General features: G+C 35.1%; 1 long non-coding RNA gene and 1 pseudogene across 19 annotated transcripts; both read left to right on the top strand.

Moving 5' to 3' along the window:
* LOC122277079 overlaps nt 1-3988 on the top strand; it is a 30534-nt pseudogene extending 26546 nt beyond the window's left edge.
* A 15029-nt stretch (nt 3989-19017) lies between these two features.
* On the top strand, nt 19018-23784 carry LOC122276500. Of its 19 annotated transcripts, none has more exons than XR_006228877.1 (8): nt 19018-19327; nt 19443-19474; nt 19578-19634; nt 20266-20314; nt 20412-20752; nt 21497-21553; nt 23187-23339; nt 23432-23784. It is a non-coding gene; the product is annotated as an uncharacterized LOC122276500 (long non-coding RNA). The 19 variants fall into 19 exon arrangements; XR_006228882.1 differs by having other exon boundaries at nt 19404-19474; nt 20274-20314; XR_006228872.1 differs by having other exon boundaries at nt 19404-19474.
* Nucleotides 23785-25687: the final 1903 nt, after the last annotated feature.

The following is a 25687-nucleotide window of genomic DNA, read 5'->3' as shown; positions in this document are numbered from 1 at the left end:
ACTCTGATATCAAAAGGTGATAAGTTTAGTCTATCACAATGTCCTAAAACTGAGTGGGAGCGTAAAGAGATGACAAAAATCTCGTATGCTTTAATTGTGGGGAGCTTGATATATGCACAGATTTGTACGAGACCAGACATTAGTTTTGCAGTTGGCATGCTTGGGTGTTACCAAAGTAACCCAGGGATGTCTCATTGGAAAACAGCAAAGAGGGTATTGCAATATCTGTAAGGAACTAAGGATTACCAGCTTACCTTTAGAAGAACTGACAACTTAGAGGTAACTGGATACTCAGAGTATGATTTTGCCGGTTGCTCTGATAGTAGAAAATCTACTTCAGATTAAGTTTTCCTACTGGCCGGTGGAGCAATCTCAAGGAAAAGTATGAAACAAACTATCACTGCTTCATCAACAATGGAGACTAAGTTTGTGGCGTGCTTTGAGGCCACAATGCATGGTTTATGACTGAGAAACTTTATCTAAGGGTTTGGAGTTGTCGACTCTAAAGTCAGGCAACTAAGAATTTATTGTGATAATTCCTCTGTAGTATTTTTTTCTAAAAATGATAGATATTCTAAAGGTGCTAAACACATGGAGCTCAAATACCTAAGTGTCAATGAGGAAGTACAGAAACAAACAATGTCCAAAGAACATATCAGTACTACGCTTAAGATAGCAGACCCATTAACGAAGGGTCTAGTAGCGAAGTAGTTTAAAGAGCATGTTGACAGAATGGGTCTTATGATGTAAACATGTTATTGAGCTCATAGATGTTTTTATTTTATTTTGGACACTTAATGGTATCTATTATTGTTGTTTTGTTTCTTTTTTCTTGTCTTTTCACTTATTTGTACATCGAATGGTTTGGAAGAATAATGACAAGATAATGTCTGCAACATACATAAATTGGAACCCAAGACATCATGATACTAGCCTTAATTATCCCAATTAAAGATCATGTTAAATTGGTTACTGGTGTTGTGGTACATGGAAGGGAATTTGTTAGTCATATAACATAGGACCTCCAAGACTTGCATTTGTAGGTGATTTGATATTGATATTATAGAACTCATGAATGTATTTTGAGCTATTAAAGTTTCAGGAAATGAATTTGTGCAGTATGGTTAATTTCCTGTAATAAACTCATGAACGGAAAATATGATTTTATAGGCGTATGGGACAAGTGGGAGAATGTAAGAATTTTATTTAAATTCTATGTCCCACACACCCATCTTAATAGAGTTTAGAATAGCTCAAAACTTATTAATTAATAGATGAGTTATAATGGGATAAGAAAACTCCTAAGAGATAAGATTAAAACTCTATATCTCTAACTATAGCCAGACACAAAGTCTGGGATTTATTGATGGTCAAAAATCTATAAATAGGATTGAGGGGTTCAAGGGTTCTCACCTACAACATTAGAGTGCCTTTTGCCATCGATAGATACTAAGAGGCAAAGTTGCTAGAATGATCCTTCCCTCATAGCCAGATCTAATTCTTCATTGAACTGATGGAGAAATGTACGTATTTATTTATCACTGTTTATTATTGTAGATCATATAAAATCAAAAATATGATTAGTAATGTTCATGTTAAAATATTTAACAAGTCTCCCACAAATCAAGACAGGGAATGAGAGAATTTGTTGCAGAAATTGTAAGTATAGGTCAACTTCGCCACAAGAATTTAGTTTCACACTTGGGCCATTGTCAGCGCAAGGGAGAGCTGCTTTGGGTATATGAATACATGCCCAATAGAAGCCTAGACAAATGCCTATTCGACCAACCCAAGATCACTTAATTGGGAGCAAAGATTTCAAGTCCTTAAAGGTGTGGCATCGAGTTTGTTGTATCTATACGAAGAATGGGAGCAAGTTGTAGTGCACAAAGATGTCAATGCTAGCAATGTCTTACTAGATGGTGCAATGAATGGTAGATTAGAAGAATTTGGTCTTGCAAGATTGTATGATCATGGAACTGATCCTCAAACTACCCATGTGGGAGGAACTCTTGGGTATCTTGCCCTAGAGCATACTCGAAGCGGCAAGGCCACAACAAGCACAGATGCGTTTGGTTTTGGGGCCTTTTTGCTTGAGGTTGCTTGTGGAAGAAGACCAATAGAGCAACACGCCGAGGATGCCCTTTTGGTCAATTGGGTTTTTTCTTATTGGAATCGAGGGGAAATTCTTGAGGCAAGGGATCCAAATCTAGGTGCAGATTATGTGGTAAATGAACTGGAGTTGGTATTGAAACTTGGGTTGTTGTGTTCTCAAACAGAGCCTGCAACTAGGCCAAGTATGCGCCAAGTTGTGCAATACTTGAAGGGTGATATTTGTCTTCCAGAGTTGTCATCGCTTGGTCTATGTCCCGGCAGCTTGACATTTGTGCACAAGGGACGTTTCACTAATTTTGTAAATAATAATAAAATAATTTGTGAATATTAATGAGATAGTTTGAATTGAGTACTTTTCAGATTTTGTGAAATAAAAGTGAAAAAATTATATAAAAAAATATTATAAAGTTTAAATATTGTTAAAATATAATTTTTAATTTTATTTGGATATTTGAAAAGGTTGAATTATTTTTTATTTTTTGTTCAAAAATTTAAAAAAGTTATAATGATTAGTATGGTTGTAATAGGTCCGGTTTGATCCGATTTTGGACAAAATTTGGGATCATTTTACATTTTCAAGAACCAATTACTCATTGGCTATCTTCCTAAACCGATATCTCCAATTTTACTGGTTCCAATCCGATTCGGTCCATTTTTTTATTATAATAATATTAGAATATATATTAATATTAGTTATAGTAATTAGAATAACTATCTATTAGTATTTGTTATAGTGATTTTAATTTATTATAACTATATCGTTGATGGTGATAGTATTAGTATTACTTTATCATTATTTCATATATAAAAATTTAATTAGTATAATGATTTATATAGTAATTTATATATAGATTTAAGATATACTAATAATAATATGGTATTAGATTATTAGTATTAGGGCATAAAATGTAAATTATAATTAATATACATTATATACTAGTGTATATTAGTATTACTAACTTACTAATGTACTTAGCAAAAAGAATATATTGAGAATTTATTAAGCCATAAAATGTTATTAATATATATATTTTATGATTAAAGTATATGATCAAATAAATTTTCATGTTTAATATTAAAAGTTTATGTTATAAATTTTAATAACATTATCTTATATATAATTATAATTTATATTATTATATATATTATATATAATATAAAAAATATTATATAAAATATTAAAAAAATTAATTTAAAATTATAATATGGCAAATCGGTCTGGTCTTGTTCAAAAAAGCATAGAACTGGAACCAGATTGGTACCGGCCCATTTCGGAACTAAGGGAACCGGTCTTGGATTGGTCTTGTCCAAAACGGATCGGTTCCACCAGTTCGGCCAGTCCATTCTCGTTTCCCAGTTAATTTTTATACCCTAATGATTAGTTTTGAATATATTGTAATGATTAATTTGAAAATTTTATATTTTGAATTTATTTTGAGAATGAGATAGGATGAGATGAGATAAGTTTAGATGAGAATTTTGGAATGAGATCTATTTCCAAACAAGTCGGCCCTTAGGTTATGTTTATTTGTTGAATTAAACTCAACTCATCTCAAATCAATTATTGATGAGACCTACTACTTTTTTAATTTTTTGTAAAAAAATTAAACTTATCTTAATCTACTTCGTACATTTCAAATTAAAAAATTAAATCCATCTCAACCTTAAAAATTTAAATTCATCTCAATGAAATAAATAAAAATATTTCTATTTACAATTCAATTCAACTCATCTCAATATCCAAATACAATCTTATACCATTCTCTTCAAATCGTTTTAAATTTTTTGTTTTAATTTATCTTTTTATTTGTCTAGACTGGCTGTATGAGTCTTTCACGACTACTTTGTCTTAATCATTGATTAGGAAAAGTAGGAACATAAGAATGTAGCAACCGATTGATGCATTGATATGCCAGCATAGGACTGTCACTGTCATCCATACGCGCCACTCTACTAAATAAGGCGGTAGTCAAATCTGAGAGATCCAAAGCCATTGATTCCAGTGGTGCCACATATGATAGTGGCAGGCTCTCTTTAGCTCGACATTTCATGCGCCGCTCTTTTGAGCAGTTTTCTTCAACCGTCCGACAGATCGGCGGCTGAAGAGTCTTCTAGTGATAGACCATCCATTAAAGTTGACAGGCCATCCAACAGATCGACGGTTGAAGGTTCTTTGTTTTTTTTGTTTTTGTTTCTATTTCTTTTTTCCTACAAAACCAACATTTATATTTCACAGCAATATATTTCTTTTTCAGATTGTGGAAAGTTGGAAGGCCATCACAATAGGCCCTCCATGAAAATATCTTTATTTTGTTAGGAAGTTTCATCTTCCATATTTCTTCCAAAAAGATTTCTTTCTGTCCTCCATCAAGCTTTCTCCTCTATGCAACTTTGAAGTATTCTGGAGCAGTTTATAATTAAGCACTTTCAACAGAGTAGATCTCATTCTTTTCTTGATTCCAAAACCACTTGCCATTTGAGGTGGTGATTATGCTCAAAGAATAATGCGATAGTTGTAGCACAACTTTGGGGTGTCAATTTCATAAAGAGACAAATTAATAGAATAGCAGAATGAACAAAAAACTAAAAATTTAAGAAAATAAAAATTAAAGTAGAAATGTAAGACAAATCCTTTCTAAAAAGAAATAAACTGAAGAGCCAAATGTAATAATGAAAATGTTTTACCAGAATTAATAGCAGTGAAGCATTAGAAATCCCTTATTTGAACTTGATAATTCTATCCATATCAGATTCATTGGATTTTCAATTAGAGATCATAACACCAAATTCTCTAACTGGAAAATATATCTTTTTAACCAATTTGTTCAAATGTAATTCTTGAAAACCACTCTTATTTTGAAAGCACGGATTGCTATCCTATTAGACTTAAATTCAAAGACAACAGTATACTTAATAGCAATATTGCAGCAAAGAATCATACCAATAAGATCAATAACCAAATCATAGACATCTCAACAAACCCATAGAGAAAGCATGACTAAATCTATGAAAAGTATTGGTTGTAAAATTATCTAAATACAAAAAAGACTAATAAGACATGATAAATAAGATTGTATCAACAAGAAAGTTTATTACATGAATTCGATAGAATTGAAATCATTATCATTCAAACAAGTTCATCCCCAAACTCACTAAAGAATTAGCTCCCCATTCGAAATAAGAAGAATTCTTTTTCTGGAAAATGAGTTTCTCCAAACCCTAGCATCCTCTCTCCCAAAAACCAGAAGGACCTCTTCTTTTCTACACCTTCACTCTCTAGAAAATCGCGTGCAAATTTAGTAGGTAATACTCCATATTTCCACATGCAAATTGTAGGCCTTTTTCGCTTAGTAAACCGCCGAACTAGAAAATGTCTATTTCTAGAACAAATGTAGCCAATTGAGTTATTTTTCTAACGCATCTTGAATTGCCTCAATCAAATACCAGTAGATGAAGATATAACCATAATAGTAAGAGATACTCAAAAAGGCTGCGAATTCTGAATATTTTTCATTAATTGTTCTTTCTTTCCTTGTTTATGACTCGAATTTATTTGAATTTGGATGTATAAAATTCTCCTTTGATTGTTCTCTTCTTCCCTATTAGCCAGACTTTAGTTTCATCATTTTTAAATTCATTCATGCAATAAAATCATTAGACACTGAATCAAAACTTGGGCATTATGAAATTAAAGTTTAATTTAGAAAAACCTAATCAAAATGCCTAAATAACACATATAATCTAGCAATTAAACTTGTAAAAGCAATGTTCAGAGTACACTTTCATGCACTCCTCAGCTGGGACATATTATGATCTTGAAAATTTTAATTGCTATATTTGAATTGAAATGAGCTCTAATTTTTTCCACATTCCACCATTTAGTATTAATATTAATGAGAGAATCAACAGTTGTTTCCCAATCTTCCACAATAGTCTTATCAATGAGTTTATTGGCTAGAAACCTTCACTGATTTCCCATTGCCTATTCTCCAAAGACAGCCTCGTTGCAGAAGTTTTGTACCTTTCCATATTCCTCAGCAAGCAAAAGAAGGATTTTGGCCCAATTTTAGAGTCACAGAGGGTTGTTCTAGGAAAATATTTGGCTTTATACATTCTAAGTAATTATTCATGATGCAGCAAAATTCGTCACCCTTGTTTTGCTAGGAGGGCCAAATTAAACATCTTTAAATTTTTAAAACCCAATCCTCCTCTAAACTTTGATTCACACATCTTTCCCCAACAGTTCTAATGAATTTTATTCTCCTTTGATTTCTTCCCCTACCAAAATTGTGCCATCATCCTTTCCGGCTCAATGCATAGTGATCCTAATAACTTAAAGTAGCTCATTGCATAATTTGGGATAGACTGTGCAACAACTTTAATGAGAACTTCCCTTCCACCTTCAAACCATAGACTACCTATCCAGGTTTGGAGCTTCTGCCACACTTTTTGTTTTATTAGTAAGAAAGCTTTATCCTTTGATCTACCAACAAGAGGAGGTAAGCCCATATATTTTTCATATTTTTGTGTATAACTTCCCCCCATAGAGACATGATTTCTTCATTCAACTCCTCTGACACATTTCTACTAAAAACTATAGAGGTTTTCTCTTGATTGATTTTCTAACCCAAGGCTTTCTCATATTTATTCAGCAACAATTGAATGTTTCTATTTATCTCTAAGTTGGCTTTACAGAAAATGACCAGCAAATAGCAGATGATTCAGTCTAGGAGCACCTCTACAAATTTTGATACCTTCCACAGATTCAGTTCTACAACAATTCTTTAGTAGACTTATCAAACCATTAGTGCAAAGTAAAAAATAAGTAAGAGAATAAAGGATCCCCTGTCTTAAACCTTAGTTACGTATAATAGGCTTTTTGGCACTCCATTAACTAGCACAGAAAATGTGACAGTTCTAACACACTTCATAATGAGCTTAACAAAACTTGTAGCAAAATCAAATGTAGCCATATCTTTTTCCAAAAATCTCACTCCACCATATCATAAGCTTCGCTTATGTCCAACTTTAAAGACATACGTTTCTTACCCTTTCTTTTGTTTCTTTGAAAGTGTATAAGCTCATAAACAATAAGCACATTATCAGTAATTTGCCTCCCCAAGACAAAAGCACTTTGAGAATTAGATATAACATGAGGTAATACCTTCTTCAGTCTATTGCCAATCACTGTGGAAATTAGCTTGTAAATAATACTGCAAAGACTTTTTTTTTTTTTTGAAGAGCCGAGAATCACCTGTTCAATAGTGACCCCGTCCCAATTTTATTAAAAAACCTTCACTTATGGCAGAGGAAAACCTTGGTTACAGACTGGCACCTGGGGTTACAAAATAAGCAAAAAAGGCCAAAACCAAGTGTCAAAAAAACCTAGGATCCTCTAACCAGAAAGAAAAGCAAAACAATGAGGACAAAAAAAAAACGCACAAAGGGAGAGAAAAAACCACACCTACAAAAAAGACATTAGCACAAGAGAAAAACAAAATAATAAAATAAAAACTTACCAAACTAGCACAACAAACAGAAACTCCAAAATAGAGAAGACGTTAACTGCAGCGCAAAAACGGGAAACCCATTTATCCAAGCGAATTAAGCCTCGAAGAATCCTAGGCATGTCCCCAATAAAATTCCAATCCGAGTGATGACCAGTCGCACCACTCCAAGCCAACCAGTCAGCAACTTTATTGCCCTCTCTATAGACATGCCGAAGCACACAAACCATAGAGTTGGTAAGAACAAGAATATCTTCCCAGAAATCCTCCAAATACCACACACCACATCTCCTCCTATTCCACCACGAGATCACCACTTGAGAATCTAATTCAATTTCCACCAAGTTAATCCCCAAATGTTTACAGGCTTTGAGACCCTGCAGGAGAGCTAACAACTCAACTCTATTATTTGAGCCAAAACCAATATGAGAAGTAAAAGCATGAACCAGATGACCGCGATCATTTCTAATAATCCCATCCACCCCTAAAGAACCTGGGTTACCAAGACTACTGCCATCTGTATTCAACTTGAACCACTCTTGAGCAAGTGTTTTCCATGTCACAAGCTAAAAATGCTATCTAACGGGAGCCAAAGCCGAAATGTGCAAGGTTTGCAAAATTTCCAGATCATGCCTGGAACAAATTTTAACCTTATTCATGTCTTGACACACAGAAATCATCCAGAGCTTAATAGCATGCCAAACCGAATTAAAAGACTCAAAACACCCCTCCATACGAGCCATACATCTTCTGCGCCAAAGCTGCCAAGTAATAATCGAAGGAAGAAACCCCACCATCCGCCCCACTTGAGAAGAGGAATAAGCACGTTGAAACAAGGCTGTCACTGTCTCCATCCAAGTGTGACCAAGAGGAAGACCAAAGGTAGCACCACAATAATGCCAAACCTTTGCAACAAAAACCCCTTCAAACAGAACATGGTTTTGATCTTCATAATTACCTTCATCACAACAATCGCAATGAGAAACTATTGGAATTCCAATCCATTGAAGACATCATCAACGCTCAAAGCCATATTCCGAGGTTTCCACATAGCAACCGAAATTTTAAGAGGAAGTGACTTATGCCACATCCAAGAATGCCATTCCATGCTAGAACCTCGAATACGGATACAATCCTAGGCTAATTTAGTATTGAAACTACCACTCTCATGCTTCGTCCAAATCAACACATCAGAACCCCCCTTACAACCAACCAAAGCCTCAATTATGTCATCCACATTATTCTGACCCACTAAGGTAGTCAACAATTCCACATCCCAACTATTAGACAGCTTACAGTCCTTAATTTTAAGCAACGGTTTCCCACAAGTTGGAAATCACCAATTAACAGGCCCCTATCCCTCCATTTATCATACCAAAATAAAATGTTCCCATCCCTAACATGCCACTTAGAGTTATTAAGGATACTAGGAATACTTTTAACGATCATTTTCCAAAACCTTGTACCTTTTTTCGTGTCAATGAGAGACCAAGGGGAAGACCCCACATATTTTTCCTTAAAGAATCTAGCCCATAAGGACTTACCTTAAATTAAATTCCAAGCAAACCGCATGTGCAAGGCTTTTTGCATATCATCCAAGTTACGCAACCCCAGACCACCTTCCTCAATTGGCTTACAAATATTGTCCCAAGCCACCCATGTTTTTTTCCTTTCCCATTCACCTCACCCAAAAAGAAAAAAGTACTCATCAGTCGATTAAAACTTTGATAATAGATTGGGGAACCTACAAAACAGCAAACAAATGTAAAGGCATGCTAAAAAGAACATGCCGAAGAAGAATCAGACATGCCCTAGAGGAGAGGATCTTTATTTTCCAACCACTTATTTTTTTCAGACTTTATTCACCACATCCTCCAAATGCACATGCTTGATACGCCCCAAAACGATCGGAACCCCTAGATACTTAAAGGGGAAAGAACCTTCCGAGAACCCTATCATCCTCTTGAGGGCTCTCTTACGGACCGAAGAGATTTTTTGAGAAAAGAACATGGAAGTGTTATCTTTATTGATCATCTGACCTGACCAGGTTTCATACTTCTCAAAAACCTGTAAAAGTTCCCTAATAGAATTCTTACTACCATTCAAAAAAATCACAATGTCATCGGCATACATGAGATGAGAAATCTGGGGAGTTCCTCGACCTTGAGAAACTTGACCAATCTTTTTTTCCGCCACACTATGCTTCAAAAGTCTAGAAAGAACCTCTTGAAGAATAATAAAAAGATAAGGAGAGAGTGGATCCCCCTTCCGAAGGCCACGACCACCTTGAAAGAAACCTTTCGTCATACCATTAAGCATCATAGAATACCAAATATTGGAAATGCAAGCATGAATTAAATCACAAAAGGGGGGGGGGGGGGGGGGGGGTGGGGGGGGGGGGAACCAAACCAATGAAGCACCTCCAACAAAAAATTCCAATCCACTTGATCGTACGCTTTGGCCATGTCGACTTTAAGCATGATATTACCACCATGAGACTGCTTATTAAGGGAATGAACCATTTCTTGAGTAAGACTGATATTTTCAAATATGATCTACCCAAGAATAAAAGCGCCTTGCTCAAGGGAAATCATCTTGGGAAGAAGACCTGTAAGATGATTAAAAATAATTTTGGAACAAATTTTATAGAAAACCGAACAAAGACTAATCGGCCTAAATTTGTCAAATCCCGAAGGCACATCCATCTTCGGAATGAGCACAATAAACGAAGCCGAATAAAACCTTAGAATATTTTTAGTGAGAAAAAAGTCCAAGATAGCAACCAAGACATCCATCTTCACCACCTCCTAGTAGCTTTTAAAGAAACCCGCACCAAAACCATCCAGCGCCGGGGAGCTATTAATAGGAATAGAAGAAAGAGCCTCATGAACTTCATTCAGAGAAGGAGTGCGACAGATACGAGCACCATCCGCTTCATCAATAACCGGTGAGATTAAGTAAGATAAGTCCGGAAGATCTCATGACTGATCGGTATTTTGAAGAAAACCAAAAAAATAATTCACTGCACCTTGATGAATGTCTTTCGGAGAAGTAAACTCAACCCCTTCCAAAGTTCTCATCTCTTGAATTCTTTTATTCTTTTTGTTAGCTAAAAAGACATGGAAAAATTTAGTATTACGTTCTCCTTCCATTTTCCACTTAAGCTTAGCCATTGGAGCCAACCTAGTGTCTTCTTTCCGCCTCCAAGAGGACAACTCAACAAAGGACAATACAAGCTCTCTTTCGGAATCTTTATTCCATTCCCTTTGTAGACTACACTCTAGTTCCTCAACTTTCTCTTCAAGAGCAACAATCTAAATATTGGTCCGCCCAAACACTTACTTGTTCCATTCACGAAGGGCCACCTTAAGCTTCTTAAGTTTACTAGCAAGATTGACTAGACCTGTACCAACAGCAGGTTCAGACCAAACATGCTGAACAAAATCCATAAAATCAAGATGATCCAACAACATTTGCTGAAATCAAAACGAAGAGGGGCCATAGGAAAAAGGATCCTTACGAAGCTCTATGATCATAGGACAGTGATCTGAAGTAGTCCTCGGCAAATATGAACAATTCGCATTAGGAAAAATAGTAAGTAAATTAGCATCAAGGAGCACTCGGTCCAGTTTAGCCCAACTTCTGGATAAGCCACGCTGACCATTGCACCAATTGAAATTACAACCCTAAGATTTCATATCAATCAAACCATTTTGGTGAATCCAACTGTCAAACTCTTCAATGGTGATACAAGGTCGTGGTCTGTCACCCTGCCTTTCCAACTCAGATTGAATGATATTGAAGTCTCCAGCAAATAAGCAAGGCTCTGCACCCATACTACTCAAACTAAACTCCTCCCATAATTGTCGTCTATCAATCAGATTGCACTTAGTGTAAATAAAGTTACCAGAAAATGAAAAGATCCCTCTGCTATACGTAAAGAAATAAACTGTGAACCCATTCGGACAACCTGCACATCCATGTCATTCATCCAAAAAACCCAAAATTTCCCACCAGCTTTCTCATTTGAAATAACATTATCAAAATGAAAGACCTACATATACCTTTGAGCTTTTTCAAAATTCTGAACGGTTCCATCAAAACTACCATCTTCGGCTTGTGCTCAACCAGTAACTATTTTAAATGACTCTTTGACGTACCAATCCCTCTGATATTCCAAACCAAAATAGGACCTGTCATAGAGAAAACTTAGTGGCTTGAGTGAGAACCCAAGTGGAGCTTCTAACTTTCTCAAAATGTCTTTTAGTATATTTCCTCTTCATAGCGTCACCCTCTGTTTCCGTATGGTATTCCTTGTCCTACGAAAAAATTTCTGCATGTAATTCAGGTTTTGGATCAGACATCGACCCCTCTTCCAAGTAAAAAACATCCTCCTAAAAGTGAACATCATTCCTATGCTTAGTAAGATTTTCGTTAATAAGAACGTCAACATCGCTTGAACTGTCTTTGGCCACCTCAGCCCCCCTCGACCTGGGAGACATAGTCAGTAGTACATCATTCATCACTGACAAAGCCGTATTCTTCCTCTTTTCTATAGAGCACTCAGTTATCGGAACCTCTCCTTGATCTTTTCTCACTTCTCACTCTTCAATTAGTATAGACGAAGATGGTTCCCCTGTACCCAGATTTTCTGCAGGTGCCATGGTCTCTACAACAGCTGTCCACATTAATAGAAGGGATAGAATTCTCTTTCGGTTCCTCAATAATAGGTTCTTGTTGCCGAACCCAAACTTTGTTTTCAGACTTCTTTTTTCCAGCACGGCAGGTCCACGCATTATGCCCTTTTATTTTGCACGTAGAACAGAACGCTGGCAGAGTTTCATAAATAATTTCTTGCTTACAGCTAGACAGCATCCCTGGGGTCGCAATCTAGAATTGAGATAGAGGAACCTTGGCTACATCCATCTCCACAAAAATACGAGCACCATCGGTACGAGTTGCACACCGAGTAGGGTTATCTTGCCTAATGAATCTCCCAATCGGGCTGTGAATAGTTTTAGAAAAGATTCACGGAAAAATTTTGGGGGCAAACCTGGCAAGGCCATCCAGACCAAAACAATCGATGGTTCTTCATCTTCCTTAAATTTTGGTGTCCAATGAAATACACGATAAGGAATACCATCAATGTCACAAGCTTCACATGACAAAGCCTTCAAGAAATCTTCCTCCGAAGACATGCCTATAAAAACATTCCTTGGACACCTCATAGTAGAGACAACCAAAGTGCCATCAAGACTCTAGCGATTTCAAATGAACGCCCAAATCGCATCCAAGGAGGGACGTTGCCGCAGAAACATCAGAACAATAGAGAACCTAAAAGGTTCTGCCAAACAGTATATTTCCTCCTTAGAAAACTAAAAAAATAATTCCCCATCCTTACTCTTCAGCAAACGGTGAGCCATAGATAACTCAAGAAGAGGCTGGGGCATCACCAATACGAGATCCACGAAGCGTCGACCTACGTTTTCAGCGGCTGCCATGCAGCCTTAGTGGACGAAAAGCAACCACTTTTATTGGAGATTTTTTCTTAGGAATCAAAGTAATAAAAGTGTGATTTAAGCTCTAGGCAACTCTTTAGTATTTAATACTTTTAGACCAACATGTGTGATAGAGCTCCTTATGATACTCAAATACTTTTGAAAGAAGATAGGAGCCATTCCATCTGGACCACGTACTTTGGTGGGGTGCATCCGTTTAAGGGCATGATTAACTTCTTCTGCCAAAAAAGACTGTAATAACTCCTCATTCACTTGAGTAGTGACCCTTGCTTCTATTTGAGATGGAATATCAATAGAATCCACATAATCAGCAACTGAAAAGATGGTTTGAAAATAGTTTGTAATGAGGATATCCCTTGGGTCTCCTTCTTTCCAAATCCCTGAATCATCTTAATTTATCTTCAATTAATTATTAATGGTATTAATTACTTTTTCAACCTTTAATATAAAAAATTAAACAAATCTCAATCTATTTCATAAATTCAAACACATATATCAACCTATTTATATTTAAACACATCTTAATGGGATCCACAAAACATTATTATTCACATATTAACTTAGATCATCTGAGATCAGCTTAACATCCAAACACAATATGAAAAGATAAAAAGCAATACAATGGTTGTTCAAGAAAATGGTCCTTGTTTATCCAAGGTTCCTTATGTTAAATAGGGTTAATTCGAGTTACTTTAATTGGAATTTTCACAAGTCCAAAATATTTGCTCATTTTACAACCCAAGTCAAATTGTTATGATTTCACTTCTACGTCACTTAGGAGGTTACGAGAGTCCCCTAAAATTATTCTACACTTCAAGATCAAGAGCTCAAAATGGTTGCTCTAGGAAATTATAGAGAGATATGATAGCCTTTAATTTGTACGTCCACTTTTTCTACACTCTTAATTAACGTACGTAAAACTCTCATTTATAGAGGTTTCTAATTAGGTGGTTAATCATCTAACTTGAAGTTAAGTGCTAGTGGTGGAGATTTAATTAACTACTTGTAACTTCCTTGCCCATGTAGACATAACATGGGTCATGGGGTATCCACTACTAACATCTCTCACTTGTCCACAATGCCCAATGGGTACCATGCCCACTAACAATATTCTCCTGATCTCTTAATAATTATTTATCATACAGAAAATGAAGCGTGCAACCTGATGAGAAGGCAAAGGGTAGAAGTACTATATTAGGTCACCATCTAACTAACATAATACGTCACTCATAACATCTTGTCTATCTCCCCAGATTATTTGATCTCACTAGGTCAAGTGTCTTTAATCCCTCACGAGTTTATAACTCAGAGCAATTCTTGATTCGATGTCATATAATATGATCATAATTATATCGAATCAAAACAACATAATTGCCCTGTCTATGAGTTATAAAATAACAAGTAAGAATCCAAACAATCTTCCCTAGACACTTGTGTCAATTCAATTGGACTTGACCACTTTCTTATACATGCTCCAAGAGATCATATCATTCATGGCCATAATAAAACATGTTAACGTAGCAATATCAATTTTTCATCTCATGACATAGTTCTAGGTTCTAGGGCATAGGAATATATCATTTATTGTTTCATTGGGGTTCACATAGTGATGGAATAGGGATCTATCCAATCACTCCCTTATATGGTCGTTTGTAGCACATATAGTATAATTGTATGCTCGATAGAACCCCACTCAATTTGGCATGTCATATTTAGACACCGTAGGAATCTTAGGGCAGGTTTGAGAAATGGGATGAGACACAAAATTCTCATCTAATTTCATTTTATCTCATCTCATTTTATTCCCAAACATAATTCAATTACAAAATTTTCAAACTAATTATTACAACCTTTTCAAACTTTCAAATAAAAAATAAAAAACAATTCTAACTTTTTCAAATCTCCAAACAAAAATATTATTATAAAACTATATTCTTATAATATTTTAATTTTATAATATTTTTTATTCAATTTTTTCTCTCTCTCTCTCCTTTCTCAAAACCCAAAAAAAACTATTCACAAATTATTTTACTATTATTCACAAAATTCTCATCTCATCTCACTCCCAAAACCTGTCCTTAGTCTAGTTGCCACAAATGTGTCCTAACTTGAGTTTCTTAGCACAATCACTCATCTAGCGCCTACTTGAGATCTCACATTTCACTTTAATCAGGTTTCATAAAGTTGTCCAAATATTTCATATACGACTTTTGTAAGTCTAATCTTAGATAAGTTAAGACAAAATTTTTTAAATTTATCTTGAATACTCCCAAAACACCAAGATATTTACTTGCTTGTTTTCCAAGCACCAAAGTAATCAATTTATCTCATCTTGCTTACTATTCCAATGCCAAGATGATCATCCATGTGAATGGATCGATTTTTGCCCAGTGACATATTTGTAATGTGTGCTTGCTTTTCACTTAGTATCAATTAGCTCATAATACAAGACAAAAACAATAATCTTATTGATACAATAGATACTAACAGTGTCAAATATATAATAAGGTATCATTAATACGACATATATCAAATTTGTTGTTGTCGCATAATTTTAACATTAGTTTGGAAAATATTTCTACTAGTAGCCTTAATAAGAGGATCGACTACCATCTTATTAGTAGAGATATGTTGTAGGATAACCCCACCTCATGTAACATTTCGAATTTAGTGAAAATGAATATTTGTGTATTTGATTCTACCATGATATTTGGGATCCTTGGCATATGCCAAATATGTCATATTGTCACTGCATATCTTAACGACTTCATCTGCACGAGCCATAACCTCTAGGCATTGAAAAAGTCTCCTCAATCAAATAGCCTCTTGTAAAGATGTTGAACAAGCAATGTATTCTAACTCTATCATCAAAGCAATGCATGATTGTTTCTTACTACGTCAAGAATTAACTCTCCCACTAAGTATAAATGCGTAACCCGCCGTGGATTTACTTTCATTTTTATCACTAGTCCAATCAGTATCACTATAACCCTTCAATCTCATGTCTATACCCAGATAGTAAAGAACAAGGCCTACTGTCCCATGAAAGTATAGAAAAATTCTCTTAACTGCTTGCTAATGAATAGGTAATGTGTTACTCTAACAACGACTAATCAATTAAATTGCAAAGCAAATGTCATGTTGTGTATACAACATAGTGTACATCAGACTTCCAATTGCAACCAATCATTTATTTAAACAAGCCTTTATCGATGATAGATTTGAGATATCACAGAACCCTATTAACAGCAGTGAGATGTGGTTTTCTTGGTTGGTCCGTGAACTGGCTAAGAACTTGAGTTGAGTATGTAAAGATGTCTGGTGATAGTTAGGTAGAGTAATCTTCCAACTAATATGCGATAAAGGGAAGGATCTTTAAGGAGAGGACCGTCAGTCCTTGTTAGCTTTAAGTTTTGGTCCATAAGTGTAGTAACTAGTCGAGCACAAATCAAACCAAAATCTTGAAGAATATCAGGTGCGTATCCTTTGACATAGGGAAATACCACTAGATGATTGAAGTAGTACTTGAGGTTGCCAAGATCTTTAAACTTGAACTTATCATCCAAATAAGACTTCAAAGAATCCATTTCAGTCAAATCATTTCCATCAATAATAATGTCATTAACATGTACTAAAAAAATAGTGATTGATGAATCAATGGACTTGGTAAACAATGAGTAATCAACTTTATATTCAACAAAACCAAGCTATAAGATCGAATTTGAAAGTTTGGCAAACCATTGCCTTGAAGCTTCTTTTACTCCATAAAGGGACTTATTCAACCGACGTACCTTATTTTCCCACTTTGTACGAAAACCTAGAGGAATGGACAAGTAGACCTAGATCATCAAGTAAAAATGAATTATTAACATCTAGCTGAAAAAGATGATGATTTTTAATGAGAAATGCTTTAACTACAAAGAGATTTCACAAAAGTAATCCTACAAACTGACATGACTTGATGTTATATGTTAGATTGTAAAACTACTTTGTAAAGTAGATCTAATGTACCACGTCAAGTCATGTCATTTTTTAGAATTACTTTTGTGGAATTTTTTTGTAGAAGTAGTACTTCTCATTTTTAATAGCTGCAATAAGTAAACATCTTACTATAGGAAGTTTAGCAACTGGGGAGAAAATCTCTAAGTAATCGAGACCCTTCTTGTTGTGTGTAACCCTTTGCTATCAACCTAGCTTTGTAGCATTCTATAGAACCATCTGAATGATATTTAATTCTATAAATCCATTTTCTTGAAATGAGAGATTTCTCAATAGGTAAACCAATTACAGTCCAAGTATTATTGTTCTCAAGTGCCTTTATTTCAGAATTCTTGGCCTCACACCACTAAGGATCCTTAATAGCTTGATTAAAAGTATTAGGTTCATTATGAGAAGTAATATTGGAAGCAAAACACTTATAAGAAGGTGAAATTTTATCATAAGAAAGAAAATAAGATAAAGGGTAGGGTGTAGAAGAACTTGCCTAGGAAGAGGTAAAGTATGGTGATGAAAAAACCAATTGACAATGATATTACTACAGGTAACTAGAAGCATGTATAACCCTCATGGATCTTCTTGGAGGAGCAGAGTTGTTTGGAACCTGAGAATCAATTGGATTGTTGGAGACTCGAGAAACGGGCATATCAGCATTATTAGGAAAAGCAATGGGAATACCATTTCAGAATAAAAATCTAGGCATTTGGAAGAAGATGAGAAATTTTTTCATAAAAAAACACATTTTGAGAGAGGAACACGGATTAGTTTTGTAGGTCATAAAGCTTGTAGCCTTTGAGATTATAGCCTTTAACAACATATGGATAACCAAAAAAGATGCAAGCTTTGGCATGTGGATCAAATTTGTGTATGTTATGGAACAATGCAGAAGCATAACAAAGACATCCAAAAACTCGTAAATGATCATAAGTGGGAGGAGAAGAGATGAAGATTTTGCAAGGAGATTTGTTTAAGGGTAACGGAGTGGGGATTTGATTAATGAGATAAGCAGCTGTCAATACACACAACAAAATTTTAAGGGTAAGCTGGCTTGAAATCAAAGTGATCTAGCCATATTAGGCAAGTGCTGGTGTTTACGCTCTACAACACCATTTTGTTGCAAGGTATCAACACAAGACTTTTGATGGAGTACACCTTTAACATAGAAGAAATTGGACATAAGAAATTCAAAACCATTATCAATTCTAACGTGTTGAATCTTTGTATGAAGCTAAGTCTAAACCATATTGAAGAAAAAAATTTATTAAGAATGGAGATTGGGAGTTGCTGTGCATGAGGTAAACCCAAATGCACCATCAGAAATCATCTACAGTGGTTAAGAAATATCAAGGAAAGTGTATGAAAGGGTCCCCAACGTCATAGTTAATGAGTGCAAAATATTGTTTGAAAGTAGATTGACTCGATGGGAATGGCAATCTATGTTGCTTGGAAATTGTGCAACTAGTACAATGAAGATCTTTATTGAAATTCTTGATGGTAGGTGCAATATTGTGTAACATATTCAGTCTAGCATGAGACAAATGGCCTAATCTATAATGTCATATATGAAAATTTGACAAAGTAGTATAATTGAAATTGAAAGAAGATGACAACGAAAATGAAGAAACTGGATTTCCAACAAAATATCACTTGAATAGTTAGAACAAGTTCGTTGTAGGTAATATAGCCCATTTCTTTCTTTATCCAAGCCAATCATCTTCTAAGGAGATAGGTTCTGAAGAAAATAATAGGTTGATAGAAAGATGAGACAATAAGGTAGATGTTAGATGATGTTAAAGTTAAAACTTGAAACACATAATATGTAAAGCCCATGCCCGTGGCCCAAGCCCAGACAAAGCCTAGCCTTGAAGACCCTAGAAATGATGCCATTTGGTAAGCTTTCTTCCCCCTTATCAGTTTCTCCTTTCCCAGATTTTCCCTCTTCAGTTTTTCATTCTTCCCCATTTCTCTCCCCTTAATCTTGTCTATCCCACATTTCAGCAATTGCTTTTTTAGTTTCTCACTTTAAAAAATTTCCTCCCAACAGACTCTCTCTGTCTCTCTCTCTCTCTCTGTGCAAACTTCTTCAAATTCTCAGTGCGTTTCCAAATCGGTGTTGCCAAGCTCCTTGCCGGGTGTTAAACATCTTCAATCTCTGCTGCCAACACCACCTTGGATCTCATCATTACAATGGTAAGCATTTCAGATCCTCTCCTTCGATTTCCCCATTTGCAATCTTAACATGGCTTTAATAATTTATGGGTTGTAGTTAAATTTCATGGGTTTTCATTTCTTCCTCTACGTTCAGTGTCTTCGTGCATGACCAAGAACTTATAAGCAGTACGCATCTACCCCTCTTTATTTTCCCCTCTTGTTGTGTGCGTGTATATGTTCTTTACTTTGTCCCGAGGCCTAAACCTCCCTTGCTGCACACAAAACATAGGCGTCTCCATTTGTGGGTTTTTTTGTCACCAATTGCGACATCTCTGACTAACTCGGGGTAAGTCTCTTCACTCAATCACTGATTATAGTTTTGTACACTATTTTCAAACAAATCCATCACGGCACAACCTCTATCTTCCCGTAAGCTATTGTTCCTCTAAGTTATTTTAGATTTTAATTCTGAGAATTCCTTAGGACCGGTCTAGCTGGTTTTGGCCAAATAAAAGCCTACCAATCACATAGTTACACGTATGACTTCCACCACATTTATCATAAACCAACAAACATCATAAAACCAAAGGTCGCAACGACGGAGCTCGACCCCAGAAAAGAGATGCATCTACCGTGTAAACTACCCTCATTTTAATGCTCTTGGTTTATCTGGTTTCCAAACACATTTTAACACTTTGCTAATTTTTGGTTTTTCCTATAATACTTGTTTGCTCATAGATACATCACTTGAGGGAGTTGGATTTGGGTGTTTCGCTTTATATGTGTATGTATGAACTATCGGTTGTTACTAATTCTCCAAACTGCATGGATGAGGTGTTTTTCATTATTCAGATTTCCATAAATTGTCTATCAAATTACTTTCCTCAACCAATTATGACTGGGCCATAAGCATTGGTTTCTTGCTTTTTTGGTTTAGCATATAGGTTTCTGAGTCACTCTTATTAGTATTTGATTAGTTTCTCAGATGGGTTGCTGCTTCTCTACTGTCGTTCATGGAACTATGAAGTGAGTAAGGGATTTCAGTGGGAAATGATTATGGGTTCGAGAGAATTTTTGAAGGTTTTCTTTCTCTCTCTTTTCATTTGTTATGGGTTTTTTGAAGGAATGAAAGGAAGAAAGGAATTCGACCAGAGGGGCACTTTTTGAGCTGTGTCAGCGTCAGACTGAGGGCAGTGCATAGAGAGCAGCGAGGAAGAGAAGGGCAGAGGGCAATGCAAATGAGAAAGGGGGTAGCAACACATACGACCTTCATTCTCTATGGTGGAGTGTATTTTTCTTACAGTATTTTTTCTTACGTGACTAGCAACACACAGACCGCTGGGAAGAGTTTCTCTTTAATTATTGTTGGGTTGTGTGAATATTAATCACAAGGTAGTAAATTTAGTCTTTGGCAGCGCTATATTACTCACAAACCAACAAATCATCACTTCGGGATTGTGAAAGGTAATCACAAATGCTAGTTTTGAAGCCATGATTTATGTTAGAAATTATTTTATTTACGTTGATTGGGATATTTGTGCTGTTATGATATTCATGAATAAATTAATGAATTATATGAAACTTTGGTGGTGGTATTGGTTTGAAATTGTTGTGGTTGGTAGGGGTTGATGTGACGGTGTGAATGGAGTTGTTGTGAATGTCTGAATTCTTATGCTTGGCGGTTTTGGGTTTAAATATTGACTGTCGATTTAACATTGTTCCTTTTGAGTTATATGCTCCTGTTTGAGTTGATGTTGGTTGTCGGGATTGCTGTTATGGCTGGTTTTGTGTGATGAAGTGTGTTGGGCTGTTTGTGCAAATGTGTTCTGAGTTGTGTAAATATTCGGGGTTGATGTGTGGGCTATCTAGGTTAATATGTGGCGGTGTGGTTTGAAGTGAATGGTTGGTTGATTTTTATGCGTACTTTGTAGCTAGGAGTTGCTGTTTAGGCTGTTTAATTTACTGAAAATATGGTTGTTATGCTTGATGTGCTTGTGACATAATAATCACGGCTGTTGATTTATTCAACATGTTGGGAGTAAGTTGTTTGACTTGAACATGTGGTGAATTTGCTTAACAGGTTTATGATGTATTAACTACTAATTTTGGGCTCTTGTTAATCCACCTCTAAGATCCGGTAGTTGTTGTATTGAGTAGTTTTGGTGTTTGTGTAGGTTATTGATATGTCAATGCTTATTCTTGGTATAGGTGTTGGGATTGCTAGAGTTCAGACTCAAGATTTAAACAGTACACTACGAGAATTAGGTAAGCAGGGTTCTTATGCTAGTCTTTGCATAAAATGTATAGACTGAGGTTGACTTTGTAAAAAATTATGCATGTTTTGTTATGAAATGAGAACTTAGGAAAAACAACTTCGATCATTTATCTGCATTATCAGTGAAATTCTTATAAGAAGAGAAAATTATTTTGTCATGACGAGTGTAGACATGAGCTAGTTTATGATGTTTAGTTTCTAACTTGTGAAAAAGAGAGATTATAAAAATTTGAAATTTTGTGCATAGTTTATGAAAATTCTCGGATTTTGTTTTTGATTATGTGAGAATGATTGAATAATATGTACTCCGTTTTATTTTGATATGGCATCTTAAAACCTCTGACATGATATTCTAGTTTGTGTCTGACTCTCGATCTACTCTGCTATGCTCTGCTCTATTTAGGTTGATACCAACTTCTTTGTCTCTGAGTGCACCCACTTTGGAAACAAAATAGTTTTGTGTAGTATTTCCTGTGTGCACACTTAGAGCTCCAAGAATAACTAGGGGGAGATTCACTTTTGTCTTTGCTCAATTTAGCCACCCGAAATAGTACAACCCTGCCACAGGAGTTAAACATGGCCTCGGTTCTTATTTGACACTCTAATATGACATGATGATGATACTCAGTTTATGTTATGCCAAAGTACTTTGGATTATAAATATTTGAACCATTGCTCAATTAGTTTGAAACACATGTTAGTTTTTCTCAAAAAAAGTTTGAAACACATGTTTTGTTCTACATACTAAAACTACAAATATTTTGTTTTGCATCCTGTACTCTGTAAATACTCATGTTTACACACTGGTGTAAATATTCTGCTTACTGAATTATTGATAACTACCCCTTATCTTCATAATATTTTCAGATGATTTAGACTGTACAACTTGTGAATAGGAATAGAAAGCCTGGGCAAGGTTAGCTAGGGTAGGGAGTTGAGTACCTAAGGGTACTTTCACTATTGGAGGATTCTCATTAGTAGTTTGGTTTTCAATAGGTATATATAGTTTATGGAGACTTATGAAATTTCTGGGTATTATGTTGAGTTTAATGGGAGTTTTTTGAAGCAGCTGATTTATTTTATTAAATTAGTGCTTTGATGACCTTGTTAAGGAACTTATTTATCTAAAATGATTATTTCATTTAAAGCTTTGTGAGGATTGTTCTTATGTTTGATTGGAATAGGTGAATTCTTGTTCATGAAGTATTTGGAAATGTTATTTATATTCTTGTTCCGGGTACGGGGCATTACATGGTACATTTGTATGATAAGAGAATTAGGAAGTTGAACAACACCAATATGAGTTGAGGGAACAGAGTTGCCATTTGGTAGTTATACTGAAGTTTTAACAGTAATCAAGATTTTAGTGATCCAAGTTTTACAGAAATTTGTAGCCCATTATCCAAGGTATATCAGAGAAAGCAATGGAAAAACGGAAGTATGAATAGAAGAAAAAGTAGAGTGAGTTCGAGAATCTGATGCAGGGAAAAATAAATGTTTGCCTAACATTTCCATTAGAGATTGAGTTGGAATGAGAATGGCAAACTTGGTTTACAGAAGCATGACCTTTAATGTTACATTGCTGTTGTAAGAAACTCAAAAGTTGTTGGCACTGTTTTTCAGTAATAGGCAATTGAGGAACTGTAACACCATGGTTTGGAAAAGATTCTCCAGAAACATTGTTGGCTAGAGCAAGTCTTGACTATGAAGTCTTGAAACCAATGGATACCCAAGCATTTGATAACATTTTTCCACTGTATGTCCAATAATTTCACAGTGAGTACAAAAAGTCTTGTCCTTCCACATGTTGAAATTCTTGCTATTGAATTTTTGGGCAGGAGTTGATTGACTCTTTGTTGCTAGTGCAGTACTCTCAAGGGAAGAAGAAAGTGAATAAACTTAATCTCTCGCTGCTTTTCTTCTTGTAAACAAGGAAAAGACTTCGTTTAATAGTAGTAAGGGTTCCATAAGAAAAGGAGTTGTTCAAATCCATCAAGAATTGCATTGTGGGTGATCCATAAGAGTATTATAAATCCCACTGGTGTAAGAACCAGAAGAGCATCCAGGCAATGGATTGTAATTTTCTAATTCATCCCAAAATGACTTCAGCTTAGTAAAACAAAGACTTATATATTCTTGATCTTGAGCAAAAATTGAAATTCAATTTTGTAACTGGAAGGTTCGTGGACCATTTCTATGAGAAAATCGATTCTTGAGTTCATCCTATAGTTCCTTTGCTGAATTCCCAAGTAACGCATTGCAGCCTATATCTTTCAAAAGAGAATTTATAATCCAAGATTGAATCATATTATCGAATTTATCCCATACTTCATATAAGGAAGTAATCAGAGAGGGCTTTTGAATTCTTCCATTGATAAATCCTATTTTGTTTTTGTCTTTCTATGCCATGATCATGGAACGACTCCATGAATGATAGTTGTCACCCTTTAATGGCCATGACACAAGCACAGATTTTGGGTTCTCCATTGTGGCGAAAATAAGGATTTGAACAATCTTCAATTACTACAGACAAAAATGATAACATATTGACTGATGAATAAAACCTCATAGAAAAACATAGTAGATTCTTTGTGCCATGAAGATATCAGTATTCTTAATTTTCGTTTGGAGAGCAAGAAAAAGTAGAGAGAGATAGAGAAGAAAAACTTTTGTATATTTTATGATTACTGTATCTAAACATTTGAACTGATATGTATCCTTTATATCAACTGAACCACGTCATCAAAATAACCAAGAAACTCAATATCACACATGCACATCAGTCACGTAATGCCAATATTGCTCTCGATCGAGATCCAAATCGCCACAACTACGACGCAATTCTACTGCCCGCCAAGTCCCCATTCTTGTTTGCTAGGTTGGGTTGCTCACCTAATCGCAGGCTATTCTTGGGGTTGGACCATTGGTTATTCATGGGCCTCAGTGGCCCACATATTCAACAAAATAAATTTAGCATCCATTGAAAATATATAGGAAATAAGATAATGGGTGCATAGTGATTGATTAGCTCTTGCAAAAGGAAAAACAGACCCTCGAACCTAAAAATGACTAATATTTAAGGTGATTTCCTTTTAAATATTTTTTCATAAAAATTTTTGTGATAAAATTAAATATTTAATAAATATTATATAACTCATTTAATGCATCTGAAATCCTTACATTTGATGACAATCCAATCCCGAAAGAATTCGAGGGTGTGTGATATCATGGGACAATTAAAGATAAGGGTAGTTTTTCACAAAAAAAAAACAAATTCTTTTTCTTCATTGTGCCGAGTTTTTTTTTTTCTCTGAAAATTTGGACTAATTTGCGAGGACTTCAAAGTATAACCAAAAACCTAGTAATTTGCGAGGAATTCTTGTTTTGCCTTGGCGGCATATTTAACATATTTTATCACTAAAATGGGTTATATAAATAAAAGCACAATAATAGATTTAACAAACAATACTATACCAAAATTTATCAAAATACAATAAACCTTAAATCAACTTTAGACTACAATCAATAAAACTACTACTATCATTTGGCATCCAAACCAAAATATAATGAGGATCAAGTCCTAATTCTACAATGTCTTTAACCTATGCTTCAACCATAATTACCATCTTTATTTCTTTCCTAAGTGTCTACAGAATCATAGGCATAAGCTCTGATACCACATTTGTAACTCCCCAGATCCAAAATCATAAATGGATAGAGTTTCGTCTATATTTTTAAAAATTTCTCATTATTTACATATATATATATACATATATATCAAATACACAACCTCTAAACTATTAACAACTATAATAAAATATCCTCAAAAACTCATTCCCAAGTTTGGCTAGAGCTATTAAGTTCTAAATAATTACAATATAGATACTCCAACAAAAACTATAAAATAACTCAAATATGACCATAAGAAAACTTTCTTTACAACTAAAACCATTTTCATGCAACAAAATCACCAATCCCCAAAGCTTCCAACCTCAAGTGACTAAACAAAGTCTATTTTAGAATCTTTGATTCAAAAGCTATCACTTCAAATGAAAAAACTTTCTACAACTCTGAAAAACATATGAAATGAAGTAGTGAGCGGCCACGTGCTCAATAAGTAGCAG

The sequence above is a fragment of the Carya illinoinensis genome, chromosome 9 (genome assembly GCF_018687715.1).
Source record: "Carya illinoinensis cultivar Pawnee chromosome 9, C.illinoinensisPawnee_v1, whole genome shotgun sequence".
Lineage (NCBI taxonomy): Eukaryota > Viridiplantae > Streptophyta > Magnoliopsida > Fagales > Juglandaceae > Carya > Carya illinoinensis.
This window is presented reverse-complemented; position numbering and strand designations above follow the sequence as displayed.